The following is a 21,774-nucleotide window of genomic DNA, read 5'->3' on the forward strand; positions in this document are numbered from 1 at the left end:
TGCGAGTTGTGTCCAAAAAAAACCCAAAAAACCTTGTTTAACACAATCAAGTGAGCTTGGCAAACATTGGCTCATCCAGGTTTATTCCGTGTCACTTCCTGGTGGACCTGCATTTCATAATTAATAACCACTAATACTAACACCATTTACTGAATTTCAGTTACTTAGCAGGTACTGTGCCAGGCACTTTATATAAATTATCTAAAGTTTACAAGCATGATGCAAGATACGTTTATTTTAAAAATAAATTTTATTGAGACATAATTCACGTCCATTGTAATTCACCCTTTGAAGGTGTACAAGGCAGTGGTTTCTAGTATATTCACAGGATTTTGCAACCGTCACACAGTCAATTTGAGAACACATTTATTACCCTACCAAGGAACTCTGTACCCACCCGTCAGCAGCCTGTCTCCGTTTCTTCACAACTCACCCAACCCGAGGCAACCACTCGTGCCCGTTCTGAACATTTCATATACATGGGATCATCCAGGATGTGGTCTTTTGTGACTGACATCTTTCACATAACGCAATCTGAAGGTTCGTCCGTGTCATAGCAAGTATCAGTACCCCATACTTTTCATGGCCAAATAATATTCAATGGCACGTATATAGCACATTTTATTTATCCATTCATCAGTGGATGGACATCTGAGTTGTTTCCACTTTAGGGCTCTTATAAATGATGCTTCTGTGAACATCTGTGTCCAGGTTTCTGTGTGGATGTGTGTTTTCACGTCTCTTGGATGGATCCCCAGGAAAGGAATTGCTGGGTCATACGTTAACTCTCTTCTTTTGAGGAACTCCCAGACTATTTTCCGAAGTGGCCACACTGTTTTACATTCCCATCAGCTGTCTAAGAATTCTGATTTGTTCACATCCTCGCCAACACTTGTCAGTATATGTCATTCTGATTATCGCCAAAGATAGGTTCTGCTATCCCTACTTTTCCACGGAAGGTACCCAGGGCCTAAGCAGTTGCTAGACCATAGACAGGTACCTGGTACCCTCAGACCCCAGAGCTCGTCTGCCTGCAACCCACAGCTCTCTGACTCCACTTATCTTGTAATAATGGAAAGAGGAAAACATGGAAATTCATTTTTTTCTCAGATAGTTCAGTATTTTTTTTTTCCTGAATTAGTTGGCAATTGAATACTTTGTATGATGGATTTTTGTAAATGACTGATATTTCTTCTATTAAATGTATGTGTCTGATTTAATTCTACTACCTCTTACAACAAGATTTATGTCCAGGTTTGTATAGAGTACAGGCGATCAAGTGTGGTAAGGCAACCACGGAAATGTCCCTCAATTTTAGAATTTCTTAACTGTGAAATGGTAATTCTTAGTCCGAAAAAAGTGGATAAACAGACAGAAACTCAGGTGGGGGTGTTTGTTCTGGGGCTCACGTCGTGACAGCTCTTCAGATTTTTCTTTACATCTTTAAACATTTACATGCAGACACATTAGCCCAGCCCCAGACCAAGTAAGTTGGAATCTTCACCGTTGGCTCTGGGGTGTCTGCATTTCCAGAAGCTCCCAGGGTGATTCTGAGGCTCAGCTAAGGTTGAGAACCAGTGGTTTATATGCACAGAATGATTTGCAGAACTGCAATATTTTTGAGAAAAGTGACTGGCGGGCCCGGCCGGGCACATCCGGTGTGAACGTTCTCTGTGTTTCTGTTGCCGAGGGTGGGAAGGGTACTGGGGGTGGGGGGTATCGGGGTGGCTTTGGCAGCTGGGAGAGGGTAGCGTGGGTAAAGGGGATCGAGTAAAGCAGCCTCTGTTTTCAAGTCATGGTGAAGCTCCCTGATAAGGAAATGGTATTCATGTGCTGTGACATCATGCCTCCCCCAACGTGTTACTTTTTTCTTTTTTCTCTTATTTTGCAACAGAATACAGCCATGGTTTCATGTCTTCTAGCTTTGCGTGCATTACGTAGTGTATAGGCCAGGCCAGAAGCAGTCTCCCTTTTGTGTACCTACACCATGTCATTTTGTGCACAGAACAGAACTTAGAGCACACCTAGCGCGACTCTATCATTACGAACGTGAAGAAACCAAGGCCTGGAACGCTAAGGTTCCGGGTCTCGCGCAGCAAGGCAAGGACTAGAAATGGCCGTCCTTGGCTAGAGGCTCTTCTGTCTCCACCATAGTTTGTGGTCAGCCCACTGCTATATACGCAGACCCTTTCAACCCATTTTCTCTTTTTATTACATGAAGCTCAGGCTTCCATCATTCAGATGTTTTTTCAAAAATTCTCTTTTTAGTTTGTTTCTGATATTTAAGAATGGCCCTGGGGTCATTTTTCTGATACCCTTCATGATCCCTCCCCCCGCCCCCAGTTTTATTGAGATATAATTAACATATAACATTGTATTAGCTTAAGTTGTACCCCACTTGTTGTGAAAAATTTCAAATCTAGAGAAAAGTTGAACAAATAATACCATGAACGTCAGTATTCTTTTTATCTAGACTGAGCAATTGTTAACATTTTGGCACGTTACCTTTCTTTTCTTTTTTTTGTAATTAATTTTTAGTGGAGTAGAGTTGATTTACAATGTTGTGTTAGTTTCTGCTGTACAGCAAAGTGAATCAGTTATACATATACATATATCCACTCTTTTTTTAGATTCTTTTCCCATATAGGTCATTACACAGTACTGAGTAGAGTTCCCTGTGCTGTCTCTGAATCTCTCTTTTCTAAACCATTTGAAAGTAAGATGCAGACATCATGACACTTACATTTTAGTAACTCCTAAAAATAAGCATAATTTTCCACATAACCATAATATAATCATCCCATGAAAGAATCTAACATTGATACAATACTACGATGGAGTATACAGTCTATATTCATTTCCTCCAGTTTTCCTGTTAATGCTCTTCATGGCTTAAAAAAAAAAATCCAGGGCTTCCCCGGTGGCGCAGTGGTTGAGAGTCCGCCTGCCGATGCAGGGGACGCGGGTTCGTGCCCCGGTCCGGGAAGATCCCACATGCCGCGGAGCGGCTGGGCCCGTGAGCCATGGCCGCTGAGCCTGCGCGTCCAGAGCCTGTGCTCCGCAATGGGAGAGGCCACAGCAGTGAGAGGCCCGCGTACCGCGAAAAAAAAAAAATCCAGGATGTAACTGAAGTTTAGGCATTGCATCTGTTTGCCATGTTTAGTCTCCTTTAATCAAGAACACCCCACCCCTGCCTTTATTTTGGACCTCGGATATTGTCAGTTTTGAAAAATCCAGATCAGTTATTCTGCAGAATATGCCTTGATCTGGCTGCGGCCAGGTCCTCGTGGGTAGAGTCGGGGACAGTTGACATCCTACACGGGTGTTGTGGGTCCTCTCTGAGCAACACGTCAGGTGATGTCAGTGCAAGACCTGGTCACCTGGCCCAGAGGTGCCCACCAGGCTTCTTCGCCAGCCAGGTAGCGGTCTCCTTCGTAACTAATAAGTAATCCGTTGGATGATTTGTAGAGTTTGTGTGATTATCCTTTCTTCCGGGGACCTTTCACCCCGTGGCTTTAACATCTAAGCTGATCCTTGCCCAGGTCAGTTGTTCCAGGGGTGGTTTTCCAATAGATCTACATTTATTTGTTGGTGGCCTGTGACTGTATAACCAAGTAAAGATAATTCAGGAATTATCTGAACCTGGGACTGTTACCTTATTTGGAAAAAGGGTCTTTGCTGATATAATTAAGTCAAGGGCCTTGAGATGAGGAGATTATTCAGGTGGGCCTGAAATCCAAGGACCAGTGTCCTTGGCAGAGGGAGATTTGAGACAGAGGAGAAGACACAGAGGAAGAGGTAGTGTGGCCACCAAGGGGGAAGAACTTTGTCACCTCTAGTTCCTCACCTTCCTGGCTCTTGTGTTTCCTAAAGCAGGGGCTGGCGACTACAGCTCAGGGGTCGGATCCACCGTCACCTGTTTTTATGGAGGTTGTGAACTGAAAGTGGTGTTTACATTTTTAAACGGTTGGAAAAAATTAAAAGAAGAATTCGTGACATGCGCAAATGAGGCACACTTCCCATTTCTGCGTCCAGACAAGGCTTTATGGGAGGACAGCCACACGCACACGTACACGTTGTCTCTGGCTGCTTTCCTGCAACATTGCAGACTCGACTCGTTGCAGGGAGCCCGTTTGGACAGCCAAGTCTAGAATATTCACTCTCTGGCTCTTTACAGAAAAAGTCTGCCCACCCCTGTCCTCCAGGATGGACAGAAGTTGCTTGGACATAAGCCTCTCTGCTTCCTTACCCTCAGCTATTCATGTGCGCATTTGACTCCACTTCACTCAAACATTTATTTATTCAGCAAATATTTATTGAGCATCTACTTCTTCCACCAAATAGGTCAAGGGGCTCAGCCCTGACTGTCCCCCTAAGCTGGTGGAAGAGTGTCCAGAGCGTTGGGGACAAGGGGCCCCCGTGGCTGAACGGTCCCCTCAGCCCCACAACTCTCTGTCAAGGGGGGTGGTCGCTGTCGATAGGAAGAAGGCTCGTGCATCCATGGGGTTGACCCTACACCTCGGGCAGGATTGGCCCTGAAGCAGGTGGGCAGGCTCTGCTCCTGAGATGAGGATTTTCTAACCCTTCTCAGTTTGGGCTCACCTGTCACTGGGCGAGGCTCAGCAGCCCTGCTCTCTGCCTGTGCCTCTCTGTCTCCACCTGGGGTTGTAAATACATCTGAAGGAGCCGCAGAGGCCCCTTTTTCCTCTTCCGCCATGGTTTCCACTTCCTGTCCCCTGTCCCAGCTGTTAAAACTACATTAGCTAAGGAGGAGCTTGGAGGAACAAGAAATTATAGCAGTCAGCTAGGTGCCCAGGACAAGCATCCTTGCTTTTACAGGCACCGCCGTTTTTAATCTTTTCATTAAAATCTTTTCTTTAAATGGTAGGTACTTTTATTGTGCTCCTGTTTTCCAGGTGACAAAACTGAGGCTCAGAGAGGTGAAGGAATTGGCCCAAGGGAACATGACTGTGAAGCAGGGAGCCTGGAATTTGAACACAGGCGGTTTGATCTCATGGGGACAGGCCGAGCACGTGGGCATATCCTGTGACCTGAAAGCTGTGTGGGTAGGAACTGTGGCTCTTTTTTCTGTAATGGCATTTTTGGCCACGCCCTCAGGTACGTGCCAAGGAGAAAATTGGTCGCTCAGGCTGACCATCATCTACCAAAGGGACTTGAAAGTCCTAGCAGGCCAGAAACTGGATGAAGGATGGAAGGACTGACAGACGTGCTTTCTGCTGGGGTGGGGTTGTCATCACTTTGTAAAATTAAGACATCGCGACAACCCAGGATGTTTCTCCACTCGAACCCTGATTGTCCAGAATATCAGGGGACCATACCTTTAGCAGAACCGACCAGCCCAGCAATGCCTGAGGTGTCTGTGGAATGTTAATCACATTTCCAGAAAAGGGGGAGTGGTCAGATAAGGATGGGGAATGTGGAGGCCGGCAAAGCCAGGCAGGATTCTTGACAGAGACGCCCGTGGCCCTCAGGCAGGGACAGGGGATGCTGTACACAGCGGTGACCAGACTCAGCCACGTCCCTGCCCACCTCAGGGGACAGGACAGGTGCTCCTGGGTAATGCTGCCTCGGGCCTCGTTCTTTCCATTTTAGTTTAAGCCCCAAACAGGGAGGAGGGATAAATTGGGAATTTAGGATTAACAGATCCACACCACTAAATGTAAAACAGATAAACAAGGACCTACTGTAGAGCACAGGGAACTATAGTCAATATCTTGCAATAACATCATGGAAAAGAATCTGAAAAAGAATATATATAAAACTGAATCACTTTGCGATACACCTGAAACATTGTCCATCAACTATACTTCATTTAAAACAAACAAACGAATATAGGCCAGCCCTAGAAGGTTTTAGAAGAAAAATGAAATATTCTTTAATTTTAAGAATTAGTAAAAGAAGATAATTTTATTTATTTTTTATTGAAGTATAGTTGATGGACAATGTTAAGTTCTGCTGCACAGCAAAGTGACTCGGTTCTACACATATATACGTGCTTCTTTAATAATTTGTTTTTTTGAGTTTTTATTTTTATCTATTTATTTTAACTTTTATTAATAATTTATTTTTTAAGATTAAATAAAACTATAGTATTCAGAAAAGAACAACAACAAAAAGAAGTCCCAAACACTTGAGTGACTTACAGAAAAGTCTGCGTCTCGGGTCAGTTCGCTGCTATTTCTAGGCTGGGAGGGGATGAGGGTAACACCATGTTTTCTGGCTCTGTAAACACTTTGTTAGGAAAGTTTTGTAGAAATTAATAATCAGACACGATATTAATAATACAGAATTAGCTTGGAGTTTCCCGAGAATTTTTCGGTTACAGTTACAGTGATGTCTCAGTAAAAATGAAAGTAAACTGGATCATATAAACCTTTCTCAAGTGTCAATGTTTTCTGTATTTTAGCTTGTCCAATCCGCTACATAGTGCTGAAAGTATCAGGACCCCAGAATATAAAGCATGCTTTGATTCAAATGATAGATTCAAAATACACACTTGTGCAACTCGATGTGGGAATTGCAGCACCTGCACTGTGGCACACTCAACATGGGAATATGTGGAATTTTCTTGTCGTTTTCAGGAAATAAGGTGTCATTGTTAGGACGGTTTCCTGTGGTAAAAAAATTCTCTAATTTGGTTTTAAAATAGCAGTCTTAGCTGTTGTTTTTGACTCAGAAATCCATAGGAAATCTAAAATTGTATCTTTTTTTTTTCTTTTTATGTGTGTGCCTGTGTGTGTGTGGAAGAATTTTCCGTATTTTCCACAGACAAGAAATGAGCAGGTTCTATTCCTGGTAGCGAACAATGCGATGATGTTTGTATTTTCTACACGCACGTGTGCAGATGCCCTGGCATTAGAAGGAGGGAAACTCTATGTTGATTTTGGTGACGGGTTACAGGTACAGAAGCCATCCTTCTTATTCTGTGAGCCCCAGTCCTGAGAGCTGGTCAGCCCAGCATGTTTAAGGTTATAATCTGTGGCCGTCAAACGGTTTTTTAACTTGAAGCTTCTCTGGCTTGGACCTCAGGACAAGCTTGCACTTAAAAACAGAGCTAACCATTTCTGGTTTGCTCGAGCCATGCCTTATTCTTTTAAGGAAGAGGTAGTCTGTCCTTAGTTTCTTTACATAAAGTGTCAGGAAAATAAATACTTTGCAAAAGTCTTTGCAGTGTCATTAGAGAAGTTAAATACTGAAGATTCAAAACCTAATCAGAGCGTTCTTAAAAAAAGAAGAAAAAAAAAAGGCCAACCGGGGAGGAAGCACTGCTGTTTGTGGGACGGAGAGTGAGAGACTGCCGCTCTGGGGGAGGGGAGGCTGATGCTTTTTGCGGGGGTGGGGGGTGGGGGGTGGGCGGGGGAGGGCGAGAGGGAGAGGGGGGCAGGGGACGGAGTGGGGAGTTGATGCCAAGCTCCCTCAGAGCTGTGGGCACCAGACCAGGTATTCAGGACCTCACAACCCCGTGGTCTTCTCTTCCCCTTTTTTTTTTTTTTTTAAATTGTGGTACAGTATATATGACACAATTCACCAATTTAACCGTTTTAAAGTGTTCCAATTCAGTGGCATCTAGCACGTTCACCATGTCGTGCGACCATCACCATGATCTAATTCCAGAGCATTTCCACCCCGGCAGGAGACCCGCCCCGTTAAGTCCTTCCCCATCTCTCCCTGCCCCGCGCCCGCCTTCCATCTGTGGATTCGGATTCGCCTCTTCTGGGCATTTCCCACAAGCGGAATCATGCAATATACGGCTTTTGATCTGGCTTCTTTCACACAGCATGTGTTTCCTAGGTTCACCCCTGTTGTAGTGTGTGTCAGTACTTCATGCCTTTTTATGGCTCAATGATATTCAATTGTATGGATGGACCACATTCCATTCATCCATTCGCCCGTTGAGGACATCTGGGTTGTTTCCACCTTTTGTCTGTTGTAAATAATGCTGCTATGAACGTCCACGTGCAAGTTATTATTTGAAAGCCTGTTTTTAATTCTTTCAGGTACACACCTAGAAGTGGAATTGCTGGATCATGTGGTAGTTCTATGTTTAACTTATTGAGAAACCACCAAACTGTCTTTTCTCTTGCCTTTTAATAGCTTATTTTTTAAAAAAGTTTTATTTATTTATTTGGTTGTGCTGGGTCTTAGTTGTGGCAAGCGGGCTTCTTAGTTGCAGCTCACCAGCTCCTTTCTTGCGGCACGTGGGCTCCTTAGTTGTGGCGTGTGAACTCTTAGTTGTGGCATGCATGTGGGATCTAGTTCCCTGACCAGGGAACGAACCTGGGACCCCTGCATTGGCAGCGTGGAGTCTTAACCATTGCGCCACCAGGGAAGTCCTTCTCTTGCTTTTTAAATGCCCCTCTTAAAATAAAAATTTACCACACGATTGATATTACAAAATAAATTACAGGATGTGTTAAAGAATGGTTATATTTCTAGACTGAATATTAAAAGTCTAAGAGGTTTCTTTGGGGCCAAAATGCACTCAGAATAGTTTGCTAAATGAACAAGCAAACACAAACCACTTATATTTATTTACTTCCTGCCAGAGTTGGCTTTTTCCTACAATATTCAGCCTTTTGCAAAATCCAGCATCTCTTAAGAGGATGGTTATAAATCGATTTTACTGTCACTGTCCACTTTGGTTTTATACTTTCTGGGTCAGACGGCAGCCCTCTAATCTCTTTCGTGATTTGGGTGAATACAGAGTAATCCCAGGGCAGGTCTGAGTTAGCACTCATCTTCCAGTTTATGTTGACTCTGCTTAAATGTCACGGTTCCCCAGGGCAGGTAGATGGGAAATAACATGATTACAGATAATACTGCTGATCTCCCAGCATCACATTGGCCGGTGACTTCCTGGTGTGGAAGTGGACATAGCGGAAGATTGGGGCGTGTGCCTGCCTGGGACATAGTGAGCTCACAGGAGGGGGCTGGCCCATTCCTGTAGGGGCAGCTCCCACCCCCCAGCTCCTCCCTGGTCCAGCGTCTCCAGCTCCCTAGATTTTGGGAAATAGTTCGAGGGCGCTTCTCCACGAGGGGTCTGCTCTCGCTCAAAGCACTCAATAATCAATATGGCGCAGGCATCAGCCAGTCGGCACAGAGCATGTGGGTCAGGGAAGGATGCAGAAGGTTCTGGAAGCCCCCCAGGGCTCAGACTCCATGCACTAGTTGCTGGAACATGGGCTGGTCTCAGGGTCCTAGGGTTCAGATGAAGAGGAGTGGCCCTGGGAGGGCGTGTTAGGGTGTTGACTATTTACCAACTGACATACAAGTATTTTAATATTTTAACAGCTAGCGTGGCTGTCCTGCCAGGCTTGGAGGATTTATCACTAGAAACTATGCTGATACTGCCCTGCCCCAACCAGCCGTCACCAGGAATCTTCAGGACCACGAGTCTGCTGTCTTACCCACTGTCTTTCCACAGGAAGTAGTTACCCGTTTTCCTACTGGGGAGGGCGTTATTTTGCCTACTTACCTGAGGCTCTGACTGTGATGCCCATCCTACCCAGATCAGTCCAGGAGGGTCACTACCATGACTGGTGATTCCTTGTACTTGCAGGAATTCCCTACTCCATGTTTTATCACAGCCTATTTTTTAAAATTTTATTTATTTATTTATATTTTTGGCTGCCTTGGGTCTTCATTGCTGCATGCGGGCTTTCTCTAGTTGTGGCGAGCGGGGGCTACTCTTCATGGCGGTGCACGGGCTTCTCACTGCAGTGGCTTCTCTTGTGGAGCATGGGCTCTAGGAGTGCAGGCTTCAGTAGTTGTGGCTCGCGGGCTCAGTAGTTGTGGCACACGGGCTTAGTTGCTCTGCGGCATGTGGGCTCTTCCGGGACCAGGGCTCGAACCTGTGTCCCCTGCATTGGTAGGCAGATTCCTAACCACTGCACCACCAGGGAAGCCCCCCAGCTTCTTTTTTATTTACAACGTCTTTTCATACCTTCCTCCCTGCACACAGGATCATGTGTTCTCCCCAAAATATGCCCTGTCAGTCATCACCTCTATCTCACCATTGCCTCCATGTCATCGTTGGTTAAAATCCTTTCATACTGGCTGAGTATTCTTTCAGGGTCATAGGCTGTCCTCCTTTGGAAGCTGGGGAGAGGGTGGGTGACCCGAGCTGTGCAGTCAGCCTTTTTCAGGGTTGATGTGGACCCCTGGAGAGGGACTCTGAGACCATCGACTCCAAGGCTGCCTGGCCATTCATTCCAGGACTTGGAAAAACATACCTGAGGAACAACTTCGCACAGGAGGTGAAGGGTGGGAAGATGTGCCCTGGGGTGCCAGCTGAGCCTTGGCCTCAGCCTGGTCTTCTCCACCACTGGAGATGGTCAAGTCCCTTTTTTGCTTCAATTATTTTGAATTAGATTTTTGTCACTTACGAGAAGGAGGTGGCATGTCTTTCAAGGCACAGGTCACGCACCAGCTCAGGTCATCACCTGCCTCCTTCCCCCCTGGTTCTTTGTTTGCACTGGCACTGCGCTGGGATGGGCAGTTTGTGTACGAGCTTCATCCTGCAAGAGTCAGGGCCCCTGCAGGCCGGGTCCTGGAGGGTCAAGGCCAGGCTGCATGGGTGGTGAGGCTCTGTGTACCGCTCGTTCTTTGGTGACGTTGGGCGAGGGGTAGGGTGCTGGGCTCAGGTGACTCCAGAGGGCTCCAGAAAGCTCCAGAAGAAAAAGAAATCAGCCCCTGGGTGGCTGAGAGCATTTGCATTTACAGCCAAAGGGGAGCCAGGGGAGAGGGAGGGACCAGCAAGAGGGCTGGGGTGAGGAGTGTGGAGAGTTACTCAGAGACACAAATGGGAGAAAAGAGAATGGATTCAGATATGGTGACATTTTAACACGGAGAGGAAGGAATACACACGTCATGATTTTAATCTCTGCAAAGCAGCAAATCATCAATTTACCAGATGTGTTTTAATCTAAGACTGTTTTCCTTAAAACTGCCTTGAGGGTCAAACAGCCACGTCTTTATTTTCCCTCTAAGAGGAGGTCGCCTCTCACCAACTCCTAAGGGGTTTCCTTGCCCGTGTTCTCTTCCCACCCCAACTGACGCTCTGTCCGGTGTCCAGGACCCGAAAGTGCCAGTCCTACCTTGTCACCTCTTTTCTTGTTCCCCTGCACAAGCTTCCCAGAGGTTCCAGAGTGAAATCTCTAGTCCTCAGCTTGGCACACAAGGCCTTATGTCCTGTCCCAGCCCAGTACCTAGGGGGCTACGTGGCAGGTAGGCCCGGCCCACCTGTCCAGACCATCTTCCACCACTGCTCACCTGCTCTCCCCCCACCCACCCCTCATCCCTACCTCACGCTTCACACCTGCGCAGCACTGATACTTGGTATTTTCTGACAAAACTTGTGCTCTTCTTTCTCTCTAAATCTTTCTACATATTTTTGTTTGTTTGTTTGTTTTGGTCATGCAGCATGCGGGATCTTAGTTCCCCGACCAGGGATCAAACCCGCAACCCCTGCAGTGCAAGCACAGAGTCCTAGCCACTGGACCGCCGGAGAAGCCCTCGATCTTTTTATATATTGTTCCTGTTTAATTCAATGACACTGATTGAGCAGGAAAGAGGGGTCAACTCCTGCCCTTCTTCTCTGGGGAGATTTTCTGGGACCCTTTAGAGAGAGCTAAGAAGCATTGATTACATAGTAAGGATCAGATATGAATATAAATTAATTTTTTAAAAGATTTTTTTTGATGTGGACCTTTTTTTAAAATAAATTTATTTATTTATTTGTTTATTTTTTGGCTGCATTGGTCTTCGTTGCTGTGCGTGGGCTTTCTCTAGTTGTGGCGAGCAGGGGCTACTCTTCGTTGTGCTGCGCGGGCTTCTCATTGCGGTGGCTTCTCTTGTTGTGGAGCACAGGCTCTAGGTGTGCAGGCTTCAATAGTTGCGGCTCGCGGGTTCAGTAGTTGTGGCTCGCGGACTGTAGAGCACAGGCTCAGTAGTTGTGACGCATGGGCTTAGCTGCTCCGCAGCATGTGGGATCTTCCCGGACCAGGGCTCGAACCCGTGTCCCCTGCATTGGCAGGCGGATTCTTAACCACTGTGCCACCAGGGAAGCCCCAATGTGGACAATTTTTAAAGTCTTTATTGAAGTTGTTACAATATTGCTTCTGTTTTTTGATTTTTTTTTTTGGCCACAAGGCATGTGGGATCTTAGCTCCCCGACCAGGGATCGAACCCGCACCCCCTGCACTGGAAGGGCAGAGTCTTAACCACTGGACCGCCAGAGGAGTGCCAAATATAACTTAATTTACAAGTGCAAATCGACCTCTGCAGTTTCCCTGCAATAGGACCTCGGAGTGTGAGCTGGCTCTCGTCTAGTGGTCAGCTCTGAAGTAGTTTGCATACTCTTTTTCACAGATCGGCCCTCACTGTTTCCATATGCGTTATTGTATAGGATTGTATCTATCCGAATAGTGTTTTGTGTGTTATGGACCATGCATGGGACTTTCCACGGAGTCATTCTGAGTATATTTCAGTTTCACCGTCTCGCTGACTTTAGACCTTCCACCTTCTTCAGATTAAGTTAAGGGATGAGGTGGAATTGCGTATATTATACTCGAAAACTCTTGAGAAGGCGGTGGGTTGGAGGGTGACATCCAAGTCCAACAATCACACCTTTTGCTCCAGAGTTTGAGATGAACCTGGGAAGAAGCCGTGGCTTGCATTTGGAACCAGGCAGGAGTGTCTGGAAACATGAGACTCACGCTCCAGAGACATTCAGGGAAAGACATGCCGAGGGAACCAGAGTCACGGGTGCTTGTTTTGTGGAACATCTTTTGGGCTATTTATACTGTTTTCTCTTTTTTTGGCAGCGCCTTGGGCCCTGCAGGATCTTAGTTCCCTGACCAGGGATTGAACCCAGAGCCCCGGCAGCGAAAGCACCGAGTCCTAACCACTGGACCATCAGGGAAGTCCCCTCTATTGTTTTCCTTTCCTCTTATAAAAAGGACTGGCAGAAGAATCTAGTCGGGCTGTGTCTGAGGGATGACAGTTCATAGGTCAAGGGGAATGTGTGTCCAGAGTGAGAGCCGGAGACCTAAGCGTGCCCAGGTGGACATGGCTGCTTACGGGTCAGGAGGAGGAGAGTCCGGGAGGGAATCTGAAAGGGGCCGAGCCAAGGAAAATAGTGTCAGGGAAAAGAGAGTGGCGAAAAGGGCCCGATACCGTAGACAGAGGCCTCCCCGTCGTAGTGAAATCGGATGAGGCTGCAGGGCGTCCTCCGAGTTACCTTCTCCAGGGTGGACTTCTGCCAGCATGCACTGCGGGTAGAGGCCAGACTGCAGGGAGGGGACCTGGGGAGGCGAGACTCCCTTTTTCAATAATGTAGAGAGTTGGGAGAATGTGGAAGGTTGCTAGGAGAGTGAGGGCTAAAAGAACGCTTTATTGTTTAATTAAAAACAATTTTCTTTTGGAGTGTAGTTGATTTACAAGGTTGTGTTAGTTTCAGGTGTACGGCACAGTGATTCAATTATACCTATACATATAGTCATTCTTTTTCAGATTCTTTTCTCGTATAGGTTATCACAGAATACTGAGTAGAGTTCCCTGTGCTGGACAGTAGGTCCTCGTTGGTTATCTATCTTATACATAGTAGTGTGTGTATGAAAAGAATGCTTTGAAACTAAACAGAAGGAGAATTCTGCAGCCCATGTTTAGGCAGGAGAGGCGGTTGAAAAGGAGAGATTAGGAACGGAAGTGCCTGCTGAAGGGATGCTTCATGGAAAAAGGCCCCGGGGAATTCAGGAGCGGATGCTCTGAGGCCAGATACAGGACCTCACCGTGGACAGAGGAGGGGCAGGCGGAGGCAAGCCCGTAGTGTGTCTTCCACGTGTCCTCACGGTGCAGTGGTGCCTGGCCCACAGAGGGTGAGGTCTTGGGGGACAGGTGGGGAGATGCAGGTAGAGCCCCGAGAGCTGAGAGTTCTGGCTCTGTCTGTGTTCATAGGCAAGGAGGCAAGACCATGTACTGAAGATGCAGGAGGGAGGGGTGGGGGCTTGGAGAGGGAGCTGCAGGTGGGGTGGCAGGGGGACCCCTGAGGGAGGCGGGAGAGGAGGATGGAGAAGCAGCCGCGCTGCACAGAAAGCCCTCCGAGGTTGGGGACCAGGAAAGCAGAGGCTACATCCATGGGATGGGGTGCAGGGGCGCGTCTGCTCCAGGTGCAGCTGCCAGGGTGGGAAGACTTGGCCGCCCAGGGTGAGGGATTCAGGTGGCAAGAGGGTGGGGCTCCTCTCAGTTTCCAGCATTGGTTTTCCAGTCCCCCATGGGAAAGCTCAGCTCCTGCGCGGTCCTTAGACAAGAAGGGCAGAGTGCAGCCCTCTGGCCTCACCCCCAGGGGATGTGCACCGTGCAGGTAGTGACCGTGTGCTAACCCTGGCAGGCAGACATTGAACTCATAATAATAAAATCAGCATTATCGCTATTTTGTTGATCTATTCTATAAAACGCACTGTACTAATTCCATGTCAAAAATACTACTTCTGTAGAAGTTCCATAGAATCGGTCTCTTTTTTTCTTTTCTTCTTTTTGGCCGAGACACGCGGCTTGCAGGATTTCAGTTCCCCAACCAGGGACTGAACCCGTGCCCTTGGCAGTGAAAGCTTGGAGTCGTAACTACTGGACCACCAGGGAATTCCCAAGCTGGTCTCATTAATTGTAGTTATTACATTCCTGTTTGAAGATGCTCGGGTAACGCCAGCTCTTTGCGGGTTGTTATCCCTAGAGATTTGCTGTTCATTTAATGGACTTCGAGCATGCCTGAGCACCAGCTCCGGAGCTGGTCCTCTGGATTTGAATACTGACCTTACCCTCCGTGCCTGACGTGCTTGGACCGGTTACCACGCCTCCGAGTTACGAGGTTAAGTGCACTAACGCGTGTGACGTGACGGCACAACCCCTCAGACCTGGTCAGCTCTCAGTCAAGGTCATGAGCACATCCACGGCCGACAAACATTCTACTATGTACCACGTAGTTTAGACATATTGCCTGATTTCATACAATGGACTAGACACTCCCTTCGTTTTGTCGTCGAGGAAGCTGGGGTTCAGAGGACAGAGTTTGCCTTGTCGGCCGAGGGAAGGGCAGAAGGGTTTATGCTCCCAGTTGCCTGGCTTGACTCCATGCACCTGGCTGCCTGGTCTGTACCGTCGCTGTGTCCCCAGAGCCCAGGACGCTCTGGCGCATAGGCGAGGCTGTGAACGCTAGTCTCCTGACCCTGCCGGTTCCTTTGTTTGCTGGGCGCTGCAGCATTTGGCTTGCGTGGTACCACACCCCTCTCATCAGTACTAACCTTCTTGTTGTTAAGCCTTTGTTTGTGTGTTGCCAATCTCCACCCCCCGGGGCTGGATGGATGTATTCACACATGCAGCAACGGAGGTCCAGCCTGTTAGAATCCAGGTAGCACTTTCCAGAAAGATTGCTCTGAACATCCAAGGATGAAGCGTCCTGACTTTCTTTGCTTTTAAAGATTCAGGTACCAAATACACCCTTGGCTGGCTCATCCTCTTCTGCTGTTGAAGTAGAGTTGATTTACAACGTTGTGTTAGTTTCTGGTGTACAGCAAAGGGATTCACTTATACACATACCTACATTCTTTTTCATATTCCTTGCCATTATGGTTTATCACAGGATATTCAATATAGTTCCCTGTGCTCTACAGTAGGACCTTGTTTATCCATCCTACATATAATAGTTTGCATCTGTGAACCCCAAACTCCCAATCCATCCCTCTTCCACCATCCCCCCTTGGCAACCACAAGTCTGTTCTCTATGTCTCTGAGTCTGTTTCTGCTTTGATCCTTCTTAACTAGGATCAAATGTATGAAAGTGTTTTCACGTTGGCAGCTCACCTGGAAGTGAACATGCGGCCCGCTTCCAGGACTGTTGCTACTTTCGTTTTTGGAGGCTCGTAGCTCAGAGGACAGAGCACAGGATGTGGGTTTGAGACCCTGAGCTTCCCGGGCCTCTGCTGCCTCACTTATAAAGCTGGAGCGATGCTCTCCCCAAGGTCACGAGAGACGACCCGTCATAAGGGCATTATCATTGCAGAGGACCATGAAAATAAAAGGGGGCATCTGGAGCGTTTATTAGCAAAAAGCAGGGGTTGGAGCAGAGCCCAAGGTGCCAATTCTAACACAGAGTTTCAAAAGAATATGCCCGAGATTCTACTTTTGTTATCTCTGAGTGATGAGCTTACGGGTAATTTCATCTCCTCGGTTTTGCCTATCTGCATCTCCTAGTTCTGCTACTATGAACGTTTTTTTTTTAACTTAGTTGAGTCATTAAAAAACAAGTCATTAAAGATATCCAAGAAGGAGGTTGTACTTACACTTTGATATTTAGTTGATACTTGAGGACCATTACTGTAAATATCTGATACTATACAATAGATGTAGCTAGGTGATGGTATAACTAATATAAAATAACAGGATGGTTTCCATTGATTTTTTTTTGTTTTTGTTAAGGGTTGTGGTTTTCCTGCCACAGTCTGATAGGTGGTTTGGTGCCTCATCCGGCCTGGCTTCTCGTGTGTGGCTTGTTCATCAGGCCTACGAGAAGCGAAGGTCCCCTGGGCTCTACCCACTCGACTCCCAAGTTTGTATCCAGACGATTATAGTGAAACGATTTTGCAAGTTCACTGTAAACATGGATAACCATGATACACTACAACAGAGTCACAGAAATTCCATGTCGTCTGTGACCTTTTGGTCTTAACATTTCTGGGAAATTCTTCATGTTCTCCCGGACCTGGCCTTCTCAATTTATTTCTCAAAAGATGTCCCTCTGAAATTGTTGAAGAATAGTGCACACTCGTTGTTATTTCTGCTTCTTTCAAATTGCTCATTATTCAAAGTCGCCATGTTCCAATATGGCGTTGCTCCTGCCTTTAGGATGGTCCGGCTACTCTTCAAATTCTGTGGGTCTGGGTCACCTGGCAGTTAAGGTTGACAGGGATGAGCCCCAGCCAAGGTGCCCTGGGGTCCCAGGCTCGGCCCACGTTCTTTCCGCTCACCCCACATTGGTCATGAATGTTTCTATTGAACTCAATGGTCTCGAAATGGGTTTGTCCCTGTACTCCTCTAAAAATAATTTTGAAAAATTGTGTTCTCTCTTGCATCATTCCTAGTGAACATTTAACATTTTTCGTCATAAGTTTAAATACTAAATTTTGAAAACGTGTAATAAATGTTAGGTCCCTTGTTTAAGGATTCTCAACCAGAGACCCTTTTGCCTCCCAGGGAAGCATTTGGGCAACATCTGGAGGCATTTGTGGTGGTCACAACTCTGTGTGTGTGTGTGTGTGCGTGTGCGCACGCGTGCGCGCGTATGTGGGCATGCGTGCGTACGTGTGTGCGTGTGCACGTGTGTGTGCGTGCGTGCGTGTGTGCGTCTGTAGATCAGGGACGCTGCTCAACATCCTATAATGCAATGCGCAAGAAAGAATTATCAGGGCAAAATGTCGATGGTGCTGAGGTTTGGGAAACTTTGATTTGAATGTACCCTAAGGAATATGAATATCATGGTGCTTTTCAGCGGCATCCACTCAAAAAACATCATCATCTTCTATAACATTGTTCTTCTTTCTCCCTGAAATTGTATTTCCATTCTTACTCCCCACAGAATTTTATCCTGACGAAATATCTTTATGTTTGAAAGCCTTACTAGTTACCATGTAATTCTCTGCTACAAAATTCTGCATGAAAATTGAATTTGTTTTCAATTCCTACAACTGTGAGGTGCTAAAGGTTAACACTTTCCTCCCATATTGAGGTAGCATTAGAAATCGATCAAATACCGTAAGTGTATATTACAACATTCGATAGATAGAGTTTTATTTATTTTTAAAGTTTATTTGTTTTATGTATTTATTTTTGGCTGCACTGGGTCTTTGTTGCTGCGCGTGGGCTTTCTCTAGTTGTGGCGAGCGGGGGTTACTCTTCGTTGCGGTGCGCGGGCTTCTCATTGCGGTGGCTTCTCTTGTTGCGGAGCACGGGTTCTAGGCGTGCAGGCTTCAGTAGTTGTGGCTCTCGGGCTTAGTTGCTCCACGGCATGTGGGATCTTCCCGGACCGGGGCTTGAACCCCTGTCCCCTGCATTGGCAGGTGGATTCTTAACCACTGAGCCACCAGAGAAGTCCTGATAGATGAGTTTTAAACACAGAAACCTCTTGGTTGAAATTCATTTCTTCACAGGATAAATTGTGGAGGGATCTTCAGGGACCTGGTCGATAGTCTTTGGTGACTTGGAGATTTTCACCTTGGGGGCCGGGTAAGACTCCGGGGGTGGAGAGGGTGCCTTTGAAGTAAGGTTGGAGAATTGCAGTTGTGAATGGGGTAGAAAATTAGAATGTGTACGATGTTTACTCAGGTAGACCAATTTTAGCAAAGAAAACATACTGACACTGAGGATTTCGAAATGGATTTTCTCAGAACTATCCATGCCCACACCCCCCCCCCCCGGAAAGTCTTCATGTTATTTGTATATTGGCTGGATTTAACTCAGTCGAGGTCTCCGAGTAACTTAGCAACTCTCTTCTTTTAATGATTCAGACTGTTTCTGCACACAGCTAAAGCATGTTAAAGAGACCTAAGCCAGTGTGTATTATAAATACTTTATGAGACCAGCAAGTGGAATTTCTCACAGGGAGCATCATTATAGCAGAGGTGGTCTAGCGCCGTAGTTGACTGTACTAGTTCCTGAATCAGACACAACATTTGTTCTATTCTCCATCATTACCAGCTGTGCAACCTGGGGGCAGATTTTTACCAGTTCTGCTCCACAGCTTTCTCACCTGTAAAGTGGGACTAAAAATAGATTTCTCATTGGGTCGTGAGATTTAAATGAGGTCATGCATGCAAAGCACTCAGTGCATGCCCCATATATGCTAAGTACTGGGTAAATATTGTCACCTTTAGATATTACAGTGTTTGCCTCCAGGAAAGAGCTCTCTAAAGGAGATGGGATCATCATTTCAGCCTTATTTCTTCGATCGTGACCCTTCTGTGCACAAGTTACCGTACTGCCCACACTGATTTTATGGCCAGCTGTAGACCTTTGAGATTCCAATTGACCGTGGGGCTCTGGAGCCGCCCACAGCAGCAGGGTGCTCTCATTTTCCCATCAGCCTCTCAAGGACAAATGTAAACCCTCTAAGAACGCCTACCGGAGGGTGGCCCTCTGAATGCCTGAAGTCGTTTTTAATATTCTCAGAACACTGTCTAGGAGCTGTGTCAGGTGGATGGACAACATTCAGAGTCTCCTATGGGGTCATGTACACAAAACCCATGTAAAGGCACGGCTCCCAGTAACAATACAGGCACCTTAATCCTTGTATCGACAACTGTTCTATTGGGTTACACAGTTTTCATCTCAGAGGAATGGTCTCGACATTAAACTGTCCAAACAGTATTTATATCTGTGGCTGCCCTGCAAGATCACTTAACCCCGCACAGCCGTTTAAAAGTAGTTAATGACAGAAGCGGCCTGACTTGCCCCAATGAATGATGGCCCAAGTTCGACCTGGGCTGTCACGGTTTTATGGAGGAAGACGGTTTGTCCATCGTCGGCTTCAAGCACAGCAGGTGATTTGAAATGAAATGAGACGGTTTCTACAAGCAGATTGATGTGGGAATCTTGCCTGCTCTTCCCTTTGACCCTTGACAAGTTGACACTGCAAAGATTGTGACTTTAAAAAATGATTGGGCGCAAATGCATTTAGGTAGATGATTTACTGGGCGCTGAAGCAGGGACGGTGCCTGTGGAGTGATGCTGGGTGGGGAGGTAATTGTTAACTTTAACAACTCATGTTTTACGTTTCTGTATCTTATTAATTGTCCTGCCAGGAGAATCTGCTAGTGACCCTTGATCAAGTCATCTATATTCTTGGTAAGAGATCAGGGACCCAGCTGCCTGGTCAGACACCAGGTAACCAACATCAAGATGAAGAGACTCAGGACTTCCCTGGTGGCACAGTGGTTGGGAATCCGTCTGCCAATGCAGGGGACATGGGTTCGAGCCCTGGTTCGGGAAGATCCCACATGCCACGGGGGCAACTAAGCCTGTGCGCCACAGCTACTGAGGCTACGCTCTAGAGCCCACGAGCCACAACTACTGAGCCCGCGTGCCACAACTGCTGAAGCCTGTGCGGCTAGAGCCTGTGCTCCGCAACAAGAGAAGCCACCGTAATGAGAAGCCCGCAGACCAAAACGAAGATTAGCCCCTGCTTGCCGCAACTAAAGAAAACCCGCGCGCAGCAACGAAGACCCAATGCAGCCAAAAATAAATAAAATAAAATAAATTTATTAAAAAAACATGAAGAGGCTCTGTCTCTTATTTATGTCATAAATACTCTTACTTATGATAAACTTATCAAAAGGCACTGATTCAGTTGGTCATTTTGGTAGAAAACCCACAGCTTGCATAGGAGGACAAGAAATTGTGTTCACTTTCATGGATTCCCTTTTTTCTTTTTGGTAAATGTGGTTAATCAAATACGGGGGGAACACTGTGATTAGAAGGACGATAGATTCAATTTTTTCATCATCGAAGAGTTACCAGAGATACCAGGGGAAAAAAGAAAATCCTGCATTATCAAAACTTTTTTTCTAATCCTTTGTAATCACATTTATTTTCACAGCAGGTGTTATGTAATACTTGATGTGTATGTAAAATATTATGTAATATTTTAATATGTAATAATTAAGAAAATATTTTTCACATTATTTTGACTGTATTCTTCTGACGCAGTTTTTTCTCTTAGAAGCGAAGTTCTGTCATGAATAAATGTTATCTTACATCGAATTTAAAAATCAACCGTTTTCCAAAACAAGAATAAAAATGACAGTCAGGAAGACGATTTTTTAAAAGCGGTTATCTCAGCTCACGATTATGTAATATTTACACCTAGGTTATTTTAAATGAACCTGGCAATAGAACTGTTGATCAATTAATGTTGGGATTTGCATCGAAGTAGCCACACTCTTGAACGTTTGCCATAGAACCTGGGCCTTTCGTTGCAGCTGTTGTGTTTCTGTCTATTCTAACCACTTTGTTAGAAATATAATTTTGAAGATGCTAGTAAAAAGTATAACAAATTCCTTACTGGTCTCCGTTTAAATTATTTACTACCCTTTGGGGCCATATCTTCATTGAACTATGTTTAAAGTATTTTGCTGGAATGTTTCTTTATGTTGTCCATCGGGTTTAATAGACGTGCCGTTTAATAAGTTCGCTACCTGTAAGGATAGACTATTTGACCTCCGTGCCCTACCACTGGTAGACGTAGTATAAGATTGCTTTGTGAAATAAAGCTGTCGGTAACATCAACAAAATAAAAAATGATCGTATTCCAATACTCTCCGCTGAGTACTATGACAGCACTGAAATATGGAACAAAATTGAAAGTAGATTAGTTTTGGGTCTTAAGTCATGTTTTGACAAGAAATAAGAGAGGAGAACATATCTTTGAACTTTTAGTTTTAAAGTTTTTTAATGAAAATAAGGTTCCTTCTTTCTTTATCACACCATGGCTGTATAACCTGAAAACAAGCCATTCTCTTATCGTGAGGGATATAAATACTGTTCTGTCTTTACATTAAATACCAGAAAGGAATCTCACACAGGGCGAGATGGCTTGACACTTGTAAGTGAAGGAGTGTCATGCTAATAAAAGGGCTTATTGAAGAGGATGGAAGCTTGGTTCATTAATAAGCTACGTACTTTTAGGGTACGTAAGGCACGTAAATG

The 21,774-nt window shown here is 45.9% G+C and overlaps 1 long non-coding RNA gene across 1 annotated transcript in view; it reads left to right on the forward strand.

Moving 5' to 3' along the window:
- Window positions 1-21,097, forward strand: part of LOC132596775 (uncharacterized) — a 45,458-nt gene extending 24,361 nt beyond the window's left edge. Inside the window, exon 5 of the long non-coding RNA XR_009562784.1 lies at window positions 19,872-21,097. This is a non-coding gene — a long non-coding RNA (uncharacterized lncRNA). The remainder of the gene's footprint in view (window positions 1-19,871) is intronic.
- Window positions 21,098-21,774: the final 677 nt, after the last annotated feature.

The sequence above is a fragment of the Globicephala melas genome, chromosome 1 (genome assembly GCF_963455315.2).
Source record: "Globicephala melas chromosome 1, mGloMel1.2, whole genome shotgun sequence".
Taxonomy (NCBI): Eukaryota; Metazoa; Chordata; class Mammalia; order Artiodactyla; family Delphinidae; genus Globicephala; species Globicephala melas.